Source organism: Agelaius phoeniceus, chromosome Z (assembly GCF_051311805.1).
Source record: "Agelaius phoeniceus isolate bAgePho1 chromosome Z, bAgePho1.hap1, whole genome shotgun sequence".
NCBI lineage: Eukaryota > Metazoa > Chordata > Aves > Passeriformes > Icteridae > Agelaius > Agelaius phoeniceus.
In genome coordinates, this window is record NC_135303.1 from 52,851,740 (window position 1) to 52,871,991 (window position 20,252).

A 20,252-nucleotide genomic window follows, 5' to 3' on the forward strand; every position below is an offset into this window, starting at 1 on the left:
GACCATGTTTGGTGCAACAGCTTCTTAACACAGAGTCAAGAGATTACTTGAACATGCAATCAACCATACTTTCATTCGCAAGAGCATGATAATGGCTATGCAATCAGGTAATGTAACACAAGCTGACACCACTTTATTCATGTGTTACATCCAGCTTCACTGAAAAACACTAGGGAGAGGTTTCATATGCTGAAGAGAGTTAGTCTCTAATCACAGCCAGAGTCTGTAATATTCCCATAGAACAGCCTATCATTAGTCTCCAAATGCTTTAAATGAGAAATCTCAGCCCTGCAAGTGCCCCTTGTGCCGTGTCCCTCTAGAAGCACACTGCTATGAGGAGAATAGGGCCGGGCACGGAGCCCCATGGCGGCGGGAGGTGAGCGGAGCTCTGAGGGGGTAAACAGAGGGCTGAGGGAGAGCCCCATGGCGGCGGGAGGTGAGCTGAGGGCCACGGGGGAGCCCCATGGCGGCGGGAGGTGAGCGGAGCTCTGAGGGGGAGCCCCATGGCGGCGGGAGGTGAGCTGAGGGCCACGGGGGAGCCCCATGGCGGCAGGAGGTGAGCGGAGCTCTGAGGGGGAGCCCCATGGCGGCGGGAGGTGAGCAGAGGGCCACGGGGGAGCCCCATGGCGGCGGGAGGTGAGCGGAGCTCTGAGGGGGAGCCCCATGGCAGCGGGAGGTGATCGGAGGGCCGCGGGGGAGACCCATGGCGGCGGGAGGTGAGCGGAGGGCCGAGGGGGAGCCCCACGGCGGCGGGAAGTGAGGGGAGGGCCGCGGGGGAGACCCATGGCGGCGGGAGGTGGGCGCAGCGCTGAGGGGGAGCGCCATGGCGGCCTGCCAGGGCCCGAAGACAGCCTGCGGGAGAGCTGCCGAGGGACTGCAACAGAGCGAGTTAAAGGAGTCAGTCTGAAGGTGGGTTCAGGTTACATACCAGGAGGAAATTCTTCTCTGTGAGGGTGTTGAGGCACCTCCTCAGTTTACCTTTCTCTAATTTGAAGGTAGGTTGTTACTGGCTATGCTAGCCCATAGAGCCCAAGGGAGGTGAAACATTCCCTTACTCCTAACTTTAACTTACTTATGAGCAGGCTGCATGAGGAGAGAGAAGCACAATTTACATTCTACCAGAAAAGGAGGGAACCAAGAGATAGATTATTCAAGCCCTATGTTTAAGTCTCTGGTCACCAAATCTCTTTATTGCCCTTTACTTAAGGAAGCTTTCATTACAGTGCTCTAAAACATCATAAAAGTGAATTATTTCATGTAGCAGGAAAATGAGCTCAGCCTGGTGTCATTGTAGGCAAGAGCTATTTTGTGAGGCAGAAAGGACAGTGGGTCATTGCTGTGCTACACATACATAGATTAGTAGAATAGTTAAGACTGGGAAAGACGTCAAGTATCATGCAATAAAATGGAGGTTGAGAGCTCAAAGAAGCTGGCTAAGCACAATAGCAATTGCAGCCTGAGGTATAGCAAGCAAAAGCAGTGATAAGTTTACTTAGAAGAAGGAGCCAGATCTATTCAGGAGGGGGTCACATTTATTACTGATGACAGGGAGAATTTTTTCCAATCCTCTGTTCCCATGCAGTGTCCCCAGCTTACAAAAAAGGATACAACTGCCCACTTGCAAAGTTATCCTCTGCTGGGATGCTGTGTTGTAAAAGAATGTTCTGCATGTGGGCTTTAATCACGCTTGTTAAGTACCATTACAGGGAACGTGATCCTTTAATATGAAGGCTTACTGGAACCCAGCATCTGTGTTTTCTTCCCTCCTAGCTGCCTCCTGGTAAGTTCTTTTCGGAAGTGCTTACTTAAGTACTCAGGTACCTGTCAGTAATCATAACCTGGCGTCCAATCTCGTAATAAAAAAACTTTGCCATTTTCAAGGGCTTTTGATAAGCTACAATATAAGAGGGCAAAGCAAATGGCAACAGAGCCAGAACAAGCACTTTTTGTGAGTGACCTGAATTGCTACTGCTAACATGACAACATTTTGTACCAGCTAGTGCATTACTGAAACTAGTCCAAGTTCCCCTAGTTGTTCTGAGAAAAATTTAAGTAGGAAAGCAGTACTTTAGGCATACTGTGAAGAAGGAAAATGCTACACCCAGAAGCTTATGGCATGAGAGGAAGGCCAGGGTTTTAAGTGTTGACAGTACATACTATCTGAAAGGCATGAAAGTGCAGGGTAGTGCAACCTATTCACAGAGAGGAGGAAAAGCATAAAACCAGAGATAGATCATGCACAATCAGTAGAAGTTATGCCACTGTTTTCTGATAGCCCATAAATACCATAAAAAGTATGCCAGATGTTTCTTGAAGAATCAACAGCTTTGTGAAACACATACACACCATGGTCTTTATTGGAAGCAACAGAGGGGGATGCTGAGGGGCTGCAGCTACATCCTGCTATCGTTTGGGTCTGGAGCAGCCGCAGGTCTGACCCAGTGCTTCTCACACTGGCATGGTCATCTCCAGAGAAGCGTCTGGTGTGGGAGCCTGCTGGAAGGGGAGCTCTGCCTGCCTCTGTGCACTGCCTCTGTGTGATGTCAGTCCCCACAAGCCTCATTTTGTCAGCTGAGGAGTGGTTTTTGGTGGGCCACCTGTGCAAGTTGTAGTGCAGCTGTAAGGATTAGCTGCAGGCCCTCTCCATGGCAATCTTGCTGTGCAGGAGGGCAGAAAAGCCAAATACATACTCCTCATAATGGCTGCCCCCTCCCACTGAGTATGGCAACTTCCCCAGAGACTGCTTGCAGGTGTCCCTCCCCCAGCCCATCACCAGATAAAGGCAAAGCAGAAATTGTGCATGCAGCAGGCTGCATTGACTGCCTTTTAGTTATCTCCCAGGCAGACAGGGCACCGGGAGTCCTGGGAGTCTACTGCTGCCTTTTGTGACCCTATCTGGGGTGGCTGGCTCAGAGTGTCATCCTTTACCACAGTCACCTTTGCCCACAGCTTCCTTGACACCCAGTGCTTTCCCCTGACAAGAGAGACATGCAGACTGCTGGAACATGTCTGGCAGAAGGGGCGCATGGATTTGTTCTCTGCCCACACAGGATGCAGAGGTGGCAGCACAGGTAGAGTCAATGCATCACATAGTTGGCCTCCTCCCAGCTGTCCAGGAAATTGGGACAGTAGTTGTCCAGCTCCATGGCCATGCTCTCCATTTGCTGCAGTGGCCTGCAGGGAGCTGGTGATGAGTGGTTCCCTCTCACTGCCTCACTGCCACTGCAGTAGTGGGTGTCACACTAGCAAAGGAAGAGGCACCATAGCCACCAGATGACCTGGAGAGGGGTGATGGAAATGCCCGGGTCCTTCAGGAAGAAAAGCCTCCCGGAATGAGATGTCCCCTTCCAACCCACCTCTGCTGCTGTGACTGTACTTCCTGAGTGTCCTGGATGCTTGAACCTGGCAGGGAGGGGGAAAATCCTTCAGCAGCTCTGAGACTGGGCGTGAAGAGCTGCTACAAACAACTGTCCCCACTCAGTGTCAGTACCTATGGCCTCATTCAGCATTTCAAACCTCACCAAATGCTCAGCTGGAATCTGGGCATGAGCTGGGTGAGTGGAACTTGGCACTGAATGTAAGCAGCAAGGATGCCTAATATCAAGTTCAGGCTTCCCCTGATGCAGCTTTGCACCATCCTTATGTGGCCTGTCACTGGATGCCAGTGAGAAGAGATTAGCACTTCCTCCATGCAGCCTGGCAGAGGATGGAGGAGCGCTTAAGGTGCTGCCTTTGCTCAGTGCCCAGACCTGCTGCCCTCTCCCATGCCAGAGCTGCTAGAGCAGGATGAAGGTCCCTCTGGAGCCTGCATGCCTTACATTTGTGCCCACTGGAGTCCATGCACAGAGGCTGTGGCTGATGAAAAGCAGCAAGATCAGGGGCTGTTTTAAGATCAGGCTTGTTGTGTCCTCTGCTGGAAAGCTAGTGGCCCAGCTGAAAGGCCTGGCAATATGCAGTCTTGCAATATAAAGGAGAAGTTCTGGACACCTCCTCAGTGCCAGCAGGGCATCTTGACATAGTTCTGACAAGGGCCTTCAAAGGAGTAGAAGGCACCCATCATTACTGAAGGGAAAGTCCATGAGGTGACAGAGTGGTTCAAGTTTGAAGGGACCTGCCAAGGTCACTTGTCAAATGTTCATGCTCGAGGAGGTTCATATAGAGCATCTTATCCAGGACCACCTCCTGACAGCTTTGAATATCTCCAAGAAAGTAGAGTACAGCAGCTTTCTGGGAAACCTGTGCCAGTATGTGATCACCCTCGTAGTACACAAGTATTTCCTGATGTTGAGGAGGAACCTCCCCTAGATGTTTCAGTTTGTGCCCAGTTCCCTTAGTCCTGTCACTGAGTGCCACTGGAAACAGCCTTTTCCCCTTGCCTTCACACTATCCCTTCAGATATCTGTACATCTTGAGGACATCTATCCATAGCCTCCTCTTCCACAGGCAGAAGAGTCTGAGCTCTCTCCACCTTCCTCTTACAGAAGACACTCCAGTTCTTTTGTTATCTAAACGCAGCCTTTGGCTGCACTCTCTCCAATAGCCCCATCTCTCTCCAGTAGTGGGGAGCCCAGAACTAAGTATTGTGCTTCAACTGTGGCCTTAACAGTGCTGAGCAGAGGAGAAGGATCACCTGCACATTGTGAAAAAAGTTGATCAAAGACCTACATGAACCAAAGAGTGTCATAATTTGCAATAACACTCTGATCATGTATCCTTGCTTCAGACATCATAGAGTTAATCTCTTCTCAGAAGATGGGGTTGAGACTGTCTGTCTGGTGTTTAATCTCCAGCTGGGCTTAAAACCACAACATCTTCATCAAAATTGAGCATTAAGAACAGTAAGCCTTGAGTGGAGTAGTAGTATCAGTATTGTAAAATGAAGTTTTTCACAAAATGTGTATGGTCAAATTCTTAATAGTGTAAATGATAAAAACTAGCATAAATTCTGCCAGAAATGGCATCTGATAAGCATATTGTGCCTGTAGGAGAAGGATAGAGATAATGAAAAGGAGAAACACAACAAATTTCCAGTTAGGTTTTATATATTGCACCCATTCTTCCCAGCTGACTGCCCCTCTGTAGTCATAATTAAGCACAAAGGTGTTCATGAAGCAAATAATTGGCATTTAAACAATTTTGCCATTCCAGATAGCCTCCAGCTCCAGTGAAAACATCCCTCACTGTCATCCCCTAGTTCACTCTTGCAATAACTAGGGCACAAATGTACCATTGCTTGGAAAAAATTTTGCTCCCTCACCCTCCCAATTCTTTGCCAGCAAGCTTGGAAAGCTGTAGTGGAACTGCCAGTGTCAGTTTACCTTAAGCATAGTTGGCAAGAGACACTTTCTGTAGCTTCCTCAGAGGAAAGAAAATGAGATTTCAGAGATCATATGCCCAGTGACCATGCTCTACTAGGATAGAGTTTCTCAGCAACAGTCTCCTACTACACCTGTTAAAATATGAGTCTAATCTGATGATAAAACACTCTGAAAGATACACAAACTTGAAAAATGCAGTAAGGATTCTCCCAGTTCTTTGAGATTGGAGGACATATTTTTCCTGTTCCTATTTTAAATAAATAACAACTTTAAAAATTTGCTCTAGTCACAGCAGGTTTTTCTGAAATTCTGCTAGGGCATGCAGAATTTTACATTGAAACCTTCTCTGTTAAAAAACCTGAATAAACAGCAGTGATGCTTTAGTGGTTTTGAAAAAACAGAAGTCTCCATTTCATCTTTGGAAATAGAGTTAGGGGAATCCACAGGACAAAAAGGTAGAAATAGGAGTGAAAAGTCAGCATTTAGATTATGCACGGAATCTAGGAGAGAGAAAAGCACTATACTTAAATATTACCAACCATGGTGACAGTGAGAATTTTTTTGAGGAAGGGGATAAGGGACAACATGACAAACTGAAGGAAGTTTGTATCTGAATAGAGGAAAATCTTCTTCACTTCGAGGGGTATAAAGTTTTGGAACAGACTGCCCAGAGAGAATACAAAGTCTAATTTATCTGAAGATAGCCAAAGCAACCTGCTGTAGGGAAACCTGCTTTAACAGAGGCGTTGGACTAGGTAATCTGCAGACATCCCTTCCAGCCCCAATCATTCTGTGGTAGTAATGAATTTGCATGGTAATGGTATCATATAAGATTCCCATTCTTGCAACCTGGGTTAAATTCCCAGCTGGTGCACCAAAAAGGCCATAGTGGGTTGACCCTGGCTGGATTCCAGGCACCCACCAAAGCTGCTCTGTAACTCCCCTCTGCAGCTGGACAGGGCAGAGAAACTATAATGAAGGGCCCATGAGTTGAGATAAGGGGCAGAGAGAGATCACTCATCAAATACTGTCAAGGGCAAAATGGATTTGAACTGTGAATATCAATTGAAGTAATTACTAAAAAATCGGAGCAGGATAATGAAAAGCAAAATAAATTTTACAAACCCTTTGCCCCCCATCCCTCCCTCCTTCCCAAGCTCTACCTCCTCCCATCAAGTGATGCGGGGAGACAGGGAATGGGGAGTACAGTCAGTTCATCACATGTCAGTCAGTTTATCACCTCTGTTCAGGAAAAAGAGTCTTTCCCCCACTCCAGCATGGAATCTCTCCCATAGGAGACAATTCTTCATTAACTTCTCCAATGTGAGTCCACCCCATGGAAACAGTTCTCCACAAACTGCTCCAACGTGGAGCAGTTCCACAGGTGCAGTCCTTCAGGCACAGCCTGCTCCAGCATGGGTCCCCCACAGGGTCACAAGTCCTGCCAGGAGATCTGTTCCAGCCTGGGCTCTGTCCACTGGCCCTCAGGCCCCTGTCAGGAGCCTGGTCCAGCACAGGCCTCCCAAGGGCTCACAGCCTCCTCTCAGGCATCCACCTGCTCCAGCCTGGGGCTCCTCCATGGGCTGTGGGTGGATCTCAGCATCCCCACGGACCTCCATGGGCTGCAGGGGCACAGCTGCTTCACCGTGGGCTGCACCAGGGGCTGCAGGAGAATCCCAGCTCTGTGCCTGGAGCACCTCCTGCCTCTCCTGCTGCCCCGACCTTGGTGTCTGCAGGGCTCTTGATCCTCTCACTTCAGTCTTGTCTGTCCGCAATTACATCTGTGCAATAACTTCTCTTTTCCTTAAATGTGTTATCCCCAAAGCATTACCACCAAGTTTGATTGCCTCAGCCTCATCCAGGAGGACATCTGGAGCCAGCTGGCACTGGCCATGCCAGACATGAAGGAAGCTTCTGGCAGCTTCTCACAAAATCCAGTCCTGTAACTCCTCGCTACCAAAATCTGGCCACACAAACCCAACACATTTCGATATTGACAGACAATAATAACAATTGTTTGTAATATATGCCAGTGTCTCTTGATTATATTTTAAAGATTTAAAAAGAGAGAAAGAGAGAGAGACAGAGAGAGAACAACAATGGGGAGGGGAAGCTTTTACCAGCTGTATTTTAGTTTGGTTGCAACAAATTTTAATTTTACTGTCTATAAATAAATTGCATTATAAGGATGCAGCAAGAACAAGTTATTATCATCTAAAAGTTGGTCTTTATACATTACAGTTCTTGCACTTGTATCCTACTGGCTTTATAGTGTTTCAAAACTATTAGCTGCTAATTTCCTTTTAGGACAATAGACTACAGTAAAGGAGTACCAGCAGGAGTTACACTGTATTCTAAAACTCATACTTTTTTTTAAACATGGTGGTAATCTCTGAGAAGGTACCTTATAGGTAATTGACTGTCCATTCCAAACCCACAGTACTTCTGTTGAAATGGTCTTTTGGCTTAATTGTATTTCCTAAAATTTTTATGAGACCTGTTATCCATTGACATATCATTTTAAAAGAACATCATGAAATCATTTAGGCAAAACTGCAAAAGGCTTTTTCTCTGATTATTGATAAAGTTTGTCAAATTAGTCAGTTTAAGAGACAAGTAAAATAGGTTCAGTCTCCCCTGGAACTTCCTCTTGTTCCCAGCTCAGCATGTTGGCAGGGTATAAGTATTGCCACTGGGGTTATGCCCCAGAGAAGACACACTCTCACATGCTAAGCAGGACACAAAACCAAGTACACAGCTCCCTTGATAGAGGTGATGTGATCAAGTGCTGGCACAGGTCATTAGCCACACCACTTGAGATCTTCTGTTTAATTTCAGACTTTTCCTCAGTCAAACGTAGTCTAGGATTTACTGTAACACTTGGCAGCATAATTTGGGTCGGGTTTGTCTGAAAAAATCTCCTGAGAAAAAGATGGTCCAGCCTGCAAAAACTTACATTTAAGCAGAAAAATAAATCACTTTTATGTTCTCTACAAAGAAGTCCGGTATGTTCAGTTCTTCAAGAGAGAACTGTGTATTCAGAAACAAGATGCTTTTCATGAAAAACAAAATTAGAATGATCACCATAGAGGCCATTTATCTAAGAGACTTCTATATGTAGATCAAAATGATTGCAAGAACTTGCTGCCTTTTTGCACCATTTGAGGATGACCCTGCAGCGTTTCTCTTGTGCTTGTCCTCCCAAACTGCTGTTTACTCCCTCAGTATTTCAGTTGTCATTGGTTTCCCTATCAATCCTGGAGTTTCAAACTGATGTTCCATTTCCTAAACACCTTCTCTCTCTGAGGTTGCTTCTTAGAAAGCCCCTCAGCTGGGTGAGATGAAATGCAGGCTGGAGGAGGCAGACACCTTGGGCTGCCTTTTTTCCCTCCCAGGCTGGAGAGGGGGAGTGCCACCCGAGCAGTGTGTTTGTGTGCACAGCACTGGGGAACCCAGCCCTGATGTTTGCTCCCATAATTTCAAGTTCTCTATCCCATTGGCAAGGCAAAAGATGGCAGGACACACATACAGCCCAGTGATTGTCCTGTTTATTTTGTTTCTCTGCTCTCTGTAGCATGGGTGCCATGTCCCATACCAGCCCAGTACTTTCTGTTTCCTTTCCCAATACAAACAGGGATATCAGCTTCCTCCCAGCCAGCATTCACCGAAGCTGCCAGGGAGGTTCAGGGAGTCAGGAGGTCATGGAAACCTGTGGGAGGAGCAAGGTGGTAAGCAGGTGTAGGAGAAGAGTAATTTCCAGTGGGTTTGGGAAGGGTGGCTGTGTGGTCTGGTGGAGAAATCCTGTGAGGATTTGCACTCTCTTATGTGCAGTATGGGCTCTTCAGCCTGTACTGACCCTGTCAGCTTCCTCCCTTGTGATGGGACAAAGCTAACTTTGCTGCTCTGCTGAAGGTATCAGATTGAGTTATTTTGTGCCCTTTTCCAACGAGCAAATTTGGCTGTGCCTACATTGCTAGGACGCCCTGTCCCAGAGCCATCCACTGTATTGCTCCTCCATCTTGTGGCATCCCAATCCAGAACTTTTTGTACCTGACAAGAAATTAAGTCCTAAGAGCACGATTTTTAGGTAAGTTATTATCACTTTCTTCAGCCTTCAATTCATATTTCCATTAGCTCCCTGCTTACAAACAGGCTGCCCTGTTGTTAAAAAAGTGAAGTAATTTCATCAACATTTCTGGTGATACATAATCTATCCAGCTATGGCTGTCCAGCTGTTGCGAACTTGGTTGCCACTCAGTCAGTATTTAATTTCAAAGTAAGCTACACAAATAGCTCAACTGATACAAAGAGGCAGGAAATAACAATAAGATATTCTTTGAAACATATTAAAGAGACCTTGTCTGTGACAATGTCTCTAGAATTAGAGTCCCAAAAGAGTTCATTCCTATTCTTTAACTTCAATTCTCATCCCCATTTATAAGCATTCACCATAACAGATTGTTTTGCTTTATCACAGTGCTGTCGATAATATGAGGAAAATTAAAACCCAGGATGATTCTATTTTCACACCAAGATAGAACAGTACAAAGAATAGCAAAGAATTAATTGAGTCAGTGTTTGCTTTTACCTATAGCATGAACTATTTTGAAAATACATCCAAAATGACTAATCTATGTTCAGAAAAAAATCTTGATCATCAGCAAGACTTGTTGAATTCAAACTGTAACCTGAGCCCACACAGCATAACTATATCAGGTATACATCTGGGGCTTCCACACACTACCTCTAAATTTTGTTTTAAGTTTCTCTGGAGTTCTGAAGTTCCTGTGAGTTCATTTTGTTTGTTCTCTTTTGCTGACTGGTGTCAGCAAAAGAGAGTCACCAGTCCCCCTTACCAGTTTGCCAGGTTTATGATCCTTCTTCAGTGTACTTCTTCAGAAGATACTGCAACAATAGGAAAACAATTGTATCCCCAGTGGCAGACCTGCTCCAGGGATGTCTACTGGATCCACTGGACATCATGGACATATTAAGACAACTAGGGTAGACTTTGGGATGTCACAGTTTTCTTTTGGGTGCCTTCGTCCGTAGTCAGAATTGGGGTGGAAGTATTTCTCACATTCTCATCACATTGATAACATCTGCAATTCCAGAAAGAAAACGTAGGGTCTTTTTTCTTTATCAACTTCTATAAGGGCTCTTCATCTGAGAGTCTTGTTACAGGAGAAATGTCGTTTGTTACAACACAGAACTTTCAGAAATAGGCAATCAGAGAAAACCTGATACAGTTTGCCCCACTTATTCTCAAAGACATTTTGTTCTGTGTTCTTTACGTTTGTCTAATATAAAGTATATATAAGCAAAAATAGTTGTCTGCCAGAGCAATGAAAATCAAGAATAAAGAGATGCTTCTGTTAATTAACAGCAGTCTGCAATTAACAGCCATTTACAGCCTGCTTCCTTTCCCATAGCATCTTGCAGATTTAATTCAATGTTCTTACACGTTTGACTGAGATAGAGAGCATATGTTTTATCTTGTTTCTTTACTCTGCACTGTTGTGTTCACTCCCCTACCTTTTCATTTCCAGCTTTTTGCAGAGACACAATCTGTTAAATATTTGCAAGAATAACATATTTACATGGCTAAAATCTAAGTGCCAGTGTCCCTTCCTCCTTGTTTTCTCAAGAACTGTCACACATTGTCACATTTTTATCATTACGCTTTCTTAAAGGCCTTTTTTAAAGTAGGACAAAACTCAGTTGGGGAGTTCTGTTTCTAGGAGACAGCAATGGGTTATTGTTTCATAACAGATGTGTTACATTACCTCTAGTTTTTCTATAACATCCTTTTAGACTATTCCTGACATATCCTAAAAGATAGACCACATTCTACCAAAACACTTATAGCTAGAGCTAATTGGAAGATTTAATTTGGAAATTAAACAATTTTCAGTAGAACTCTATATGGGTATCCTCTCCTGTTATTTTTGGACCAGGTTTTTCTAGATGTCAGCTAGAAGCTGAATCATTAGTTTGGAAAAATACTCTCAGACATATGCTTTTTCTCTAGCTGCCTATGTTTTAAAGCCAAATTAGAATTTTGAAGCAGCTCTTTTCTGTTTGGGCGACAATACACTTTTCATCTGAAACTATGTTTCACCAAGTAGATCTAAGCTTGAAATACCTCGATTGCACACTTGTTTTTTTGATTGGATCTTCAAAGTGATGTGAAATTAGATACTATTCCATTAGTGATAGGACAAGAGGGAATGGTCTTAAGTTGAAGGATGGTTAGTTTAGATTAGATATCAGGAAGAAATTCCATACCGTAAGGGTGGTGAATCCCTGGAACAGGCTGTCCAGGGAAGTCATAGATGCCCCATCCCTGGAAGTGTTCAAGGCCAGTTTGGACAAGGCTCTGAGCAACCTGGTTTAGTGGAAAGTGTCCCTTGTCCATGGCAGTGGAGCTGGAACAAGAGGATCTGTAAGGTTCCTTCCAACCCAGACCATTCTGTGATTCTGTGATTAAAAGACATTGATGGATGTTGGTGGAGTGCTTTCTTCACTTAACAGATAATACAAATACTTTCAGTAGGCTTAGGGTGACAATGCACTTTTCATCTGAAGCCATTTCCCATTTCATGCTATAACATATTTTGCTGGTTGCAAATTCATGGACCTTACTCCACCTAGAGAGGTCTAATCCTGATAGAGGATGATGAGAAAGTAAAGTAACAAAATTGATGTCATCAGGACCCAACTGAATCCTTGTGTCTGCAAGCCTGTGCACTGGGCTGATCCAGAGGTAAGCAGCTCTTAGTGGGGCAAAAGTTGGACATGTCCTCCTTCATTCTGCCCCTCTGATGTATTATCTGCTGTATGTCCAGGATCCTGGATTTGTCAGAGAATAGTGTAGTAATAATGATGTCCCATCAACATAAACCCCAAACCATGTCTCCTCTGTTGAGTATATTTCTTATCACCAATGAAGAAAAGCAACAAATATTTGCAACATGAGGTTACAAATTCCTCCTATGTGTGCCAAGATTAGACAAAGTCTTTTGTGTGCTGCAGAAAGTCAGTCACTAACAATTTATCACCAAGTAGGACAGTTTATAGTACAGTGTGTTTTGTTTCTGCATGGCTGTCTGTCAGGTAATCTTGCCATCCTAGAAGAACACAGAATCCCTTCTGAGGGCACAAAGAATAGCTTCCCACCTTGGGAAGTGATGCTGAATGCTACCTGTGGCATCAAACAAAAGATTCCTCGTTAGACAGGAGGAGAGTTGATCTGACAAAAGGCCATTGAATTCAGCTTGCAGGTATCTTTTCAAAAGTAACATCTTTGGTTTGGTAAATAGCAAAGTCTTTAAGAACTGCAGATAAAAAAAGGCAAGAAAAATTACAGTAGGGTTACTTACTTTTTCTTAGTTATTTCATCTTGTTTTATTAACCTGTATAAAGGTTCATTAGATTTATTCAATCCCAGAAATTTGAATAGGTGCTGACTGTTAAATTTGTCAATGGAAAACAGATCTGGAATCCCGCTATACTAGTGATACTGCAAGACCTTCAAAGAAGCATAACACCAAAATTTCCCAAGGGCGTACGTCTTGAGAGACAGAGCATTAAGCTTTCTAAGCAGGAACTGATGATCACCAGTGGGAGCCTTTTAAAAGTGAAACTGCAGTAGAACTGCCAAAGCAAAGGACAGCCTTCAGGGTATAGACCTTTCTATAGCACAGCTCACTAGGACTGTCCTTTTTTTCCCACCTGTATTGCAGACGGTCCAAGTACTAGTTCAGGCCAAATTCTCTGTGTTTGAGTGTAGATGAACAATCCCAGTCTGTATTCTCTTTAAATTTTTAATTAAAATCTCTGATATATTTTTTTCAGAAATACTAGGTCAAATATTTTTTGTTGAAGGACTCAGTCAAGGTATGAAAGACCTTCTGAAATCAATACTTTCTGTACAATTCATCACCACATGAAATACTAGCATATGGAAACAGATATTCTCATGACAGAATCCAGTCTCTGTTCTTGTTTATCCTCATATTTTCAGCTCTGCTGCATATTCAAAGTGCTGTTTTGCCTTAACTACAGTTGGCTTTAAATCTTTTTGAAGCATGTTCTTGCCCTCCTAATACTTGCTTTTGCTACTTATCCTTTGGCTTAATTAGCCATTAACAGGACAACATTAGAGCTTGGACTAGGTATTGATTCTTGTAGGGTATTTATTTGGGGTTTTTTGGGGTTTTTTTAAGTGTCTATGGGACAAACAACCCAGACATGGAAGGAAAAAAATAAAGCAGGGCAGGTTTAGAATTCTGTACCCCACTGTCACATACTTAGAGAAGAGCAGAAAAGTAGGATACAGAGATACAGAAGGAGAAAAACATGCACTATATAAATTAAATTGAGTTTGGGCTTACGCATTCTGTCCTACTGAATGACTTCCAGCCCTGGTAATTGTAATTCATTTCCTTTCTGCAGGGTGGAAATTGCCCAGTAACAGCAAGAGTGAAAAGGTGGGTCATTTTTCTACTGTTTCACAAAAGGCCTCTTAAGTGATTTGAAATGACTAGGTCACAGTGTCTGTATTGAAATACTCCAAGTATCGTATTCATTTGTTTGAAACAGGAATTAAAACCTAGACAGTGATTAAATTGGATGAACATTGATCCCTTGACAGACACCCCTTCCCTGCTTCACTGCCACGACCCCATACCACTCACAGTTTCATAACCAGCCACAAAATTACTACACAAAATAGATGGAGAAGGGTCATGCACAAATAATCCTTCAGCTGCTGGAGTCCATATTGCAGAAGTAATGCTCAAGATCTACTTGCATTTACTACAGCCTTAGAATCTGCATGAAGAACACACATTGGGAGTAAAAATCTATTAACATTTTTGTTTACAGCCAAAGTAAATGGATCTTTTTCCAGTGTCTAAGTGCTGAGTGTTCGCAGTGTGCTATAGTCAAGAATGTCCCCTTCTTTTTGTCAATTTTTAACCCAAAGCATACACATTGAAGCTTAAATTCAGAACTGAAGTTTGCCCTCCATGTTCTTTGTACCTAACTTAATTTTTTTTAAGTTGTTAGGCAGAAATTGACGCTTTTCTATTCCTGAAATGCAGTTTTTTGTTTTCTAAGAACTAGAATTTTTATCACTTTCCATTGAAATATCTGCAAAGCAAAATAGAAGGAAGAAATATGTTTACCAGCCAATGGATAATACAGATACAAAGAAAGATAGACATTGCTTGAACTTTTTAGGTTATGAGTGGAAGCTCACAGACTGTAGCATCACGAACTGAATGACGTTCCAAAAGGATAGGTAGACTAGTTACCATTTACACCACAAAACAATCACTTGATACTATATACAGTTTGACAGGGCATTGAAGAATCAAGATTCAACTGTCCAGCTCCTTCATTCTTAAAAGCAGGTAAAAAAAGAGAAAAATGGAAAGAATTTTAGATGGAACAAGGCAATTTTTGTATGTCAGAAGGCACCCAAGTTTGCTCCACTTATTTTTGTTAGGCAGTCATGAAGAATATAAAAACCTCATTCCTTTCTGCTCCAGCCATGTTAAGCCCTGAGATGTTTTCAGACTTACAAGCTGTCACTGTTAAATGTTGTGAGCATTTGCAGACACACTACCAAGAAGTTGCTGAGGAGAGATAACAGTACACTCATGCCAGCAGCAGCCAGGTTAGAAAGTTCTGCCCTGGTTTGTTCTATATTTGGATGACTCACATCCTCCAGGAAACCACATCAATGAGAACACAAAAAAGAGCACACATGCCTATGTAGATGGATAAGTATAACAACACTTGTTGGTCAAAACTTCTCAAATGGTAAGATAATTTCTATAGGATTAAAATAAAAGTTATTAAGAGACAAAACTGCTAGGGGTTTGGACGAAGTGGTCTTTTGGGCTATATAAAAGAGTAAGCAGCAAAGGGCAGGGCTTAATGCTAACTTGCCATGGAGCTGGATAATATCAAGGACCAGATTATTCAACACCTTTGGTAAAGACTTTAGAAGAGTAGTTTCTAAAAAGGATGGTTTCTAAACAAGCTACTTAACTATTTGTAGTAGGGAAATGCCATGCCATTGGCAAAGAACTCTGTAAAGACTTAACAAAACTATGGAAGTGAGGCCATATGAGCTCCAGTTTGAATACATATAAAGCATCTAGGCAGAAATAACCTAACCCAGAGGTAGCAGGGCGGAGAGAGGAAATCACAGAATCATAGAATGGTGTGGAGTGGTAGGACACCTTAAAGATCATTTAGTTCCAACCCTTCCACTAGAGGAGGTTGCTCAGAGCCCCATCCAACCTGGCTAAACATCTTTGATAGAGCATCCACAGCTTCCCTGGGCAACTTGTTTGACTGATTCACCACCCACCCAGTAAAAAACTTTTTCCTTATATCTAATCTAAGCCTACACTTTTTCAATTTGAGCCTATTCCCCTTTTGTTTTCACTACCTGCTCTTTTAAGTAGTCTTTCCCTATCTTTCACATAAGTTCCTTCCAGGAACTGAAAGGTCACAATTAGCCTTCTCTTCTCCTAGCTAAAAAAAAGCCAGTTCTCTCAGCCTTTCCTCACAGGAGAGATGCTCCAGCCCTCCAATCAACTTGGTGGCCTTGTCTGGATTTTTCTCCCAAGAGGTCCATGTCCTTCCTGTGCTGGGACCCCAGAGCTGGATGCAGGGTTCCAGGTGGGCTCTCAGCAGAGCAGAGCAGAGGGGCAGAATCCCCTCCCTCCCCTGCTGCCCACGCTGCTCTGGATGCAGCCCAGGACACGTTTGGCTCTCTGGGCTAGGAGTGCCCATGGCTGGGTCATGTCCAGCCTCTCACCCACCAGCACCCCCAAGTCTTTCTCACAGGGCTGCTCTCAATCTGCTCACCCCCAGCCTGTGCTGATAGCAGGGGTTGCCCCAAATCAGATGCAGCACTTTGCACTTGGACTTTTTAAACCTCATGATATTCCTGTGGGCCCACTTCTCCAGCTTGTTGAAATTCCTCTAGAAGAAATACTGTCCTTCAGGTGAATCAACTCCACCACTTGATATCACTTGCAAACTTGCTGAGCATGCACATGATCCCTCTATCTGTGTTATTGATGGAGAGATAAAATAACACTGGCCCCAGTATGGATCCTTGAGAACCACCACTCATCACAGATGCACATTGGGATTCTGAGCCATTGACCACTAGCTACTGGATGTGACCACACAACCAGTTCCTAATCCTCCTAAGAGTCTACCTGTTGAATCCATCACTCTTCAATGTAGAAAGAAGGGGGGGGGGGGGGGGGGGGGATCATGTCAAAGACCTTATAGAGGTCCATCTAAATGACACTTTTAGCTCTTCCCTTATCCACTGACATAGTTACTCCACTATAAAAGGCTACTGGGTTGGTCAGACAGGACCTTCCCTTGTGAAGCTGTGTGGGCTGTCTCAAATCACATCCTTCTCCTCCATGTGGCACTTGACTGGACATTATTACACTACTAGATTTTGCAGCTTCCTTTTTAAGAGAACAAACCCCATTGCCTTTAAAATCCTGCATGTAGTGTTTTCAGCTTTGCAAAGTATATGTGATAAATTATTTCAAAGCCCTGTCAGATGCAAAGTGCTATATGCTGAAGAGTCAGAGAAGAAGCAATCCATTTTTCTGCTCCAAGCTTAATTTAATTTAATTTAATTTAATTTAATTTAATAATAAAAGCTTCTTTACACATACTACTAGCAAGGCCATCTTTACAAGTATCCATGTTATTCCATCACACTCAATAATTGTAGTGTTTACTCTGAACTGAAGTCAAGCTACTTGTTAGAGGTTTGGTCTTTCTCATGTGATATCTCATTATGAAATCAATCCAGAGGACAGTGGATGAGCAATTGTGTTTTCCTATGTAGTGTTCCAGCACTGGTGAATTTCTTGATATTGCCCCTGATGAAATGTTAGTCATGTTACTTCATTTTAGCTAACAAAGTACAGAAAACTTTCTATACTTCTAAAGTGATAAAAACCGAAATCTGTTAGAAAAGAGCTCCACAGTGGTCTTTAAGATTTTGAGAGATGCCAGGACAGTTACAGCAACCTCACAAGCAAGTGTTGCTTCACTACCCTTTCTGGAATGGGCATAAGGAACAGGATTCCTTTCTCACCATGCCTCTGTGACTACATCTGTTGTAATTTGGAGCAGTTTAATTGACTGAATCTGATTTCTTTTGTTCAGTGCATCTCTTGGTGATACAATTTTATTTATATATTATTTGTGATTATTATACCATTACATTCTCTATATAAAGCCTGTTTATTTTAACTCTGTGTATTAAATATTTTTAACATACCTGTCAGATTTCATTCCTTTGAGAAAGGAACAGTGTTTCCCATCTGAATAAGCAAGTAGAAAAGGTTTAAAAAGTGCTTTCAGCTGAGCAACAGTCAGCACTTCCCACGATGCACCTTTACCCTGTGCCAGGTGATGCTCCTAGCTGAGCTACAGTGCAGTTCACTCTGCCTGCCACAGCAGCCTTTGTTTTGTTTTGTGTTTGTGCAGCACAGACTGTGAGAAGTTAATGCACCATTCCAAGGTTCACAGATGCTATGGTAAAGCTAATTGGTTACCCGCAGCAGCTGTCACCATAATTAAAAGAAGGAATTTCTTTTTAATACTTTTTTGTCCAAGTTTGTTTGATCCCCTACAAGTGTCCTCTGAGAACATATAATTTATAAAATTTTCCCCAACTCTTTCACTCAGCTCAGAGTGCCTGCTGCCTTGGCTGATAACAAGTCATTGCTCCTGACCTGCAGCAATCTGCAATGTGCAGGAAGTGAGTAAAGCTTGCTAAGAACTGCTTTTCATCCTCCTGTCTGCTAATCCTACCTGATAAGATCTGCTGTCTCTGAGCACATGCTGCACCATAGTTTCCAGCCTGAGGAAAAATTTATGGGTTGTGTAGTCATAAATTTTATGTAGCCATATATACAGGGAGAAGCTTGTTATAGGCACATTTTGAAGAGTTCTGTGCACACACAGAACCATTAGCACAAAATCTTGTTTTATAAATGTCATAAGAGGAACATGCAGTGGCAGTACCTTTGAGTGCTTGAAGGCTATGTTGCAAATATGAGTCAACTACAGTGCTCTACTGAATTGCTACTCTGATATCTGTCACACATTCAGTATCAACCTATATATATGGATATGAAATTTTAATTGGGGTCAAAAGTGTTTGGGTTTCTTTTTTGAAAGGCATTAGAACTAACTATATAATGCCTTTATAATGCCTTATTATAACTAACTATAATCAAGAGCCCAGATCTGATCTGGTATTTTTTTTAACAAAACATTCATTTTCACGGTGCTGAAATTCAACAATTATTCCCACTGAGAGGTATCTTTTCAGCAAGTATGTCTCTGCCAGCTATGACATGAATTATCATACCCTCTGAAAAATTTAAATTTTGGACCATTCAAATGGGGTAAACATACAGTAGCTCAAAACTTTTTCAGTGTTCACCAGGCCTTTCCAAGACGTCACAACTTGTTAAAATTTCATACAAGATTGCCAGGCCATAGATCTAATCTAGACTGGAAATATCCTAAAGTACCCAAAAAGAAAGGTAAAATAATGGCCAAGAATGATGGGGGAAAGAGGGAGCAGCAGAGTAAAATAATGCACATTACTGACAGCCTTGACTTTATCAACGTTCCTGTAAGGGCACTAACTTCTAAACAATTTGAAAAATGCATGGAAGTGCTAAGCATTTCAGGTCCATGCAAACCTGTATTTTTAAGCTTCTCATTGCACATGTTAAAAACAAAAGTTCCAGAAATCTTCAGGATTTTAAAGGTCTGAAGAAAACACCACATATTGCTAGATTCATGCTAAAAATAGTGAGAGGTAACAATATCTGTGCCTGGAATTGCTGCCAGAGCAGGCAACTCCAGGGTATCTTTCATATGCCATCAAAGCAGCAAAATACAACTGCATGGGATATGTCTCTTAAACAGTGAGGTAGACACATTCCTAGCAAAATTAGTATCAATGAAACATATTTTTGCAAATCTACACAAAAATATTTTCGACGCCTTTCCAATACTGGCAAAACTTCTGCCAAATTTGACCAGTGAATAAAGCAAATATGTCTGAATCTGGCTTTGTAAGAAGATAATGTGATACAATATCCAGCCCAGAAAAGCTAAATGGCTTACTGAGATCACTGTAAATTCCCATTTTGCTGCCCTCAGAACCCTTCACACCACTCTCAGCTGCTACTAACCCTCTGAGCCACCATCCTACTACCACTTCATTGCTCATTTTGTTTAAATTGCTGAGAAGCTTGACACAGTTCTTGTCTCAAACTCTGAAAATGGCTAAGTAGCCATATGCAAATGAACACGAGGAAAATTTAAACTATTCAAGGAGTTTGAGCCCCATGTGAAATCCCACCAAAGGAAATTGCTACTTAATCACCACTGTAGTTCTTCACACTACTTTCACAAATATTTTCATATTCTAAATCAGCAGGGGTTTAATTTATTTCTTTAGTTCACTTTATACTCGTATATACATATACATATACATATACATATACATATACATATACATATACATATACATATACAATGTGTGTACAAAATTTTGGTATTCCATACTTGATATTCCCTATATTTGGATATTCTCCATATTAGCTTCTTTCTACATACTAAACAGACCCATCACATTGACCTGGAGGAACAAATCTCCTTTGTTTTACTCTGCTCTGCTTTTGCATCATTGTACACTGAGCCTAGAAATAAAATGGTAGGCCAATATTACCACAAGGGCTGATGGACATTTAACAAAACAGTGATGTTCACAGTCAGGCTTAAATTAAGAAGTCAAACTCATCATCAGTTATTTCTGTGTGAAAAGTCAGGTCACTATGACTCCTT

General features: G+C 42.6%; 1 long non-coding RNA gene across 1 annotated transcript in view; it reads left to right on the forward strand.

The window, feature by feature from the left end:
* The first annotated feature begins 309 nt into the window (after positions 1-309).
* The window catches only part of LOC143691984 (uncharacterized), a 48,985-nt gene continuing 29,042 nt past the window's right edge, over positions 310-20,252 (forward strand). Inside the window, exons 1-2 of the long non-coding RNA XR_013179815.1 lie at positions 310-376; positions 13,776-13,810. This is a non-coding gene — a long non-coding RNA (uncharacterized LOC143691984). The remainder of the gene's footprint in view (positions 377-13,775; positions 13,811-20,252) is intronic.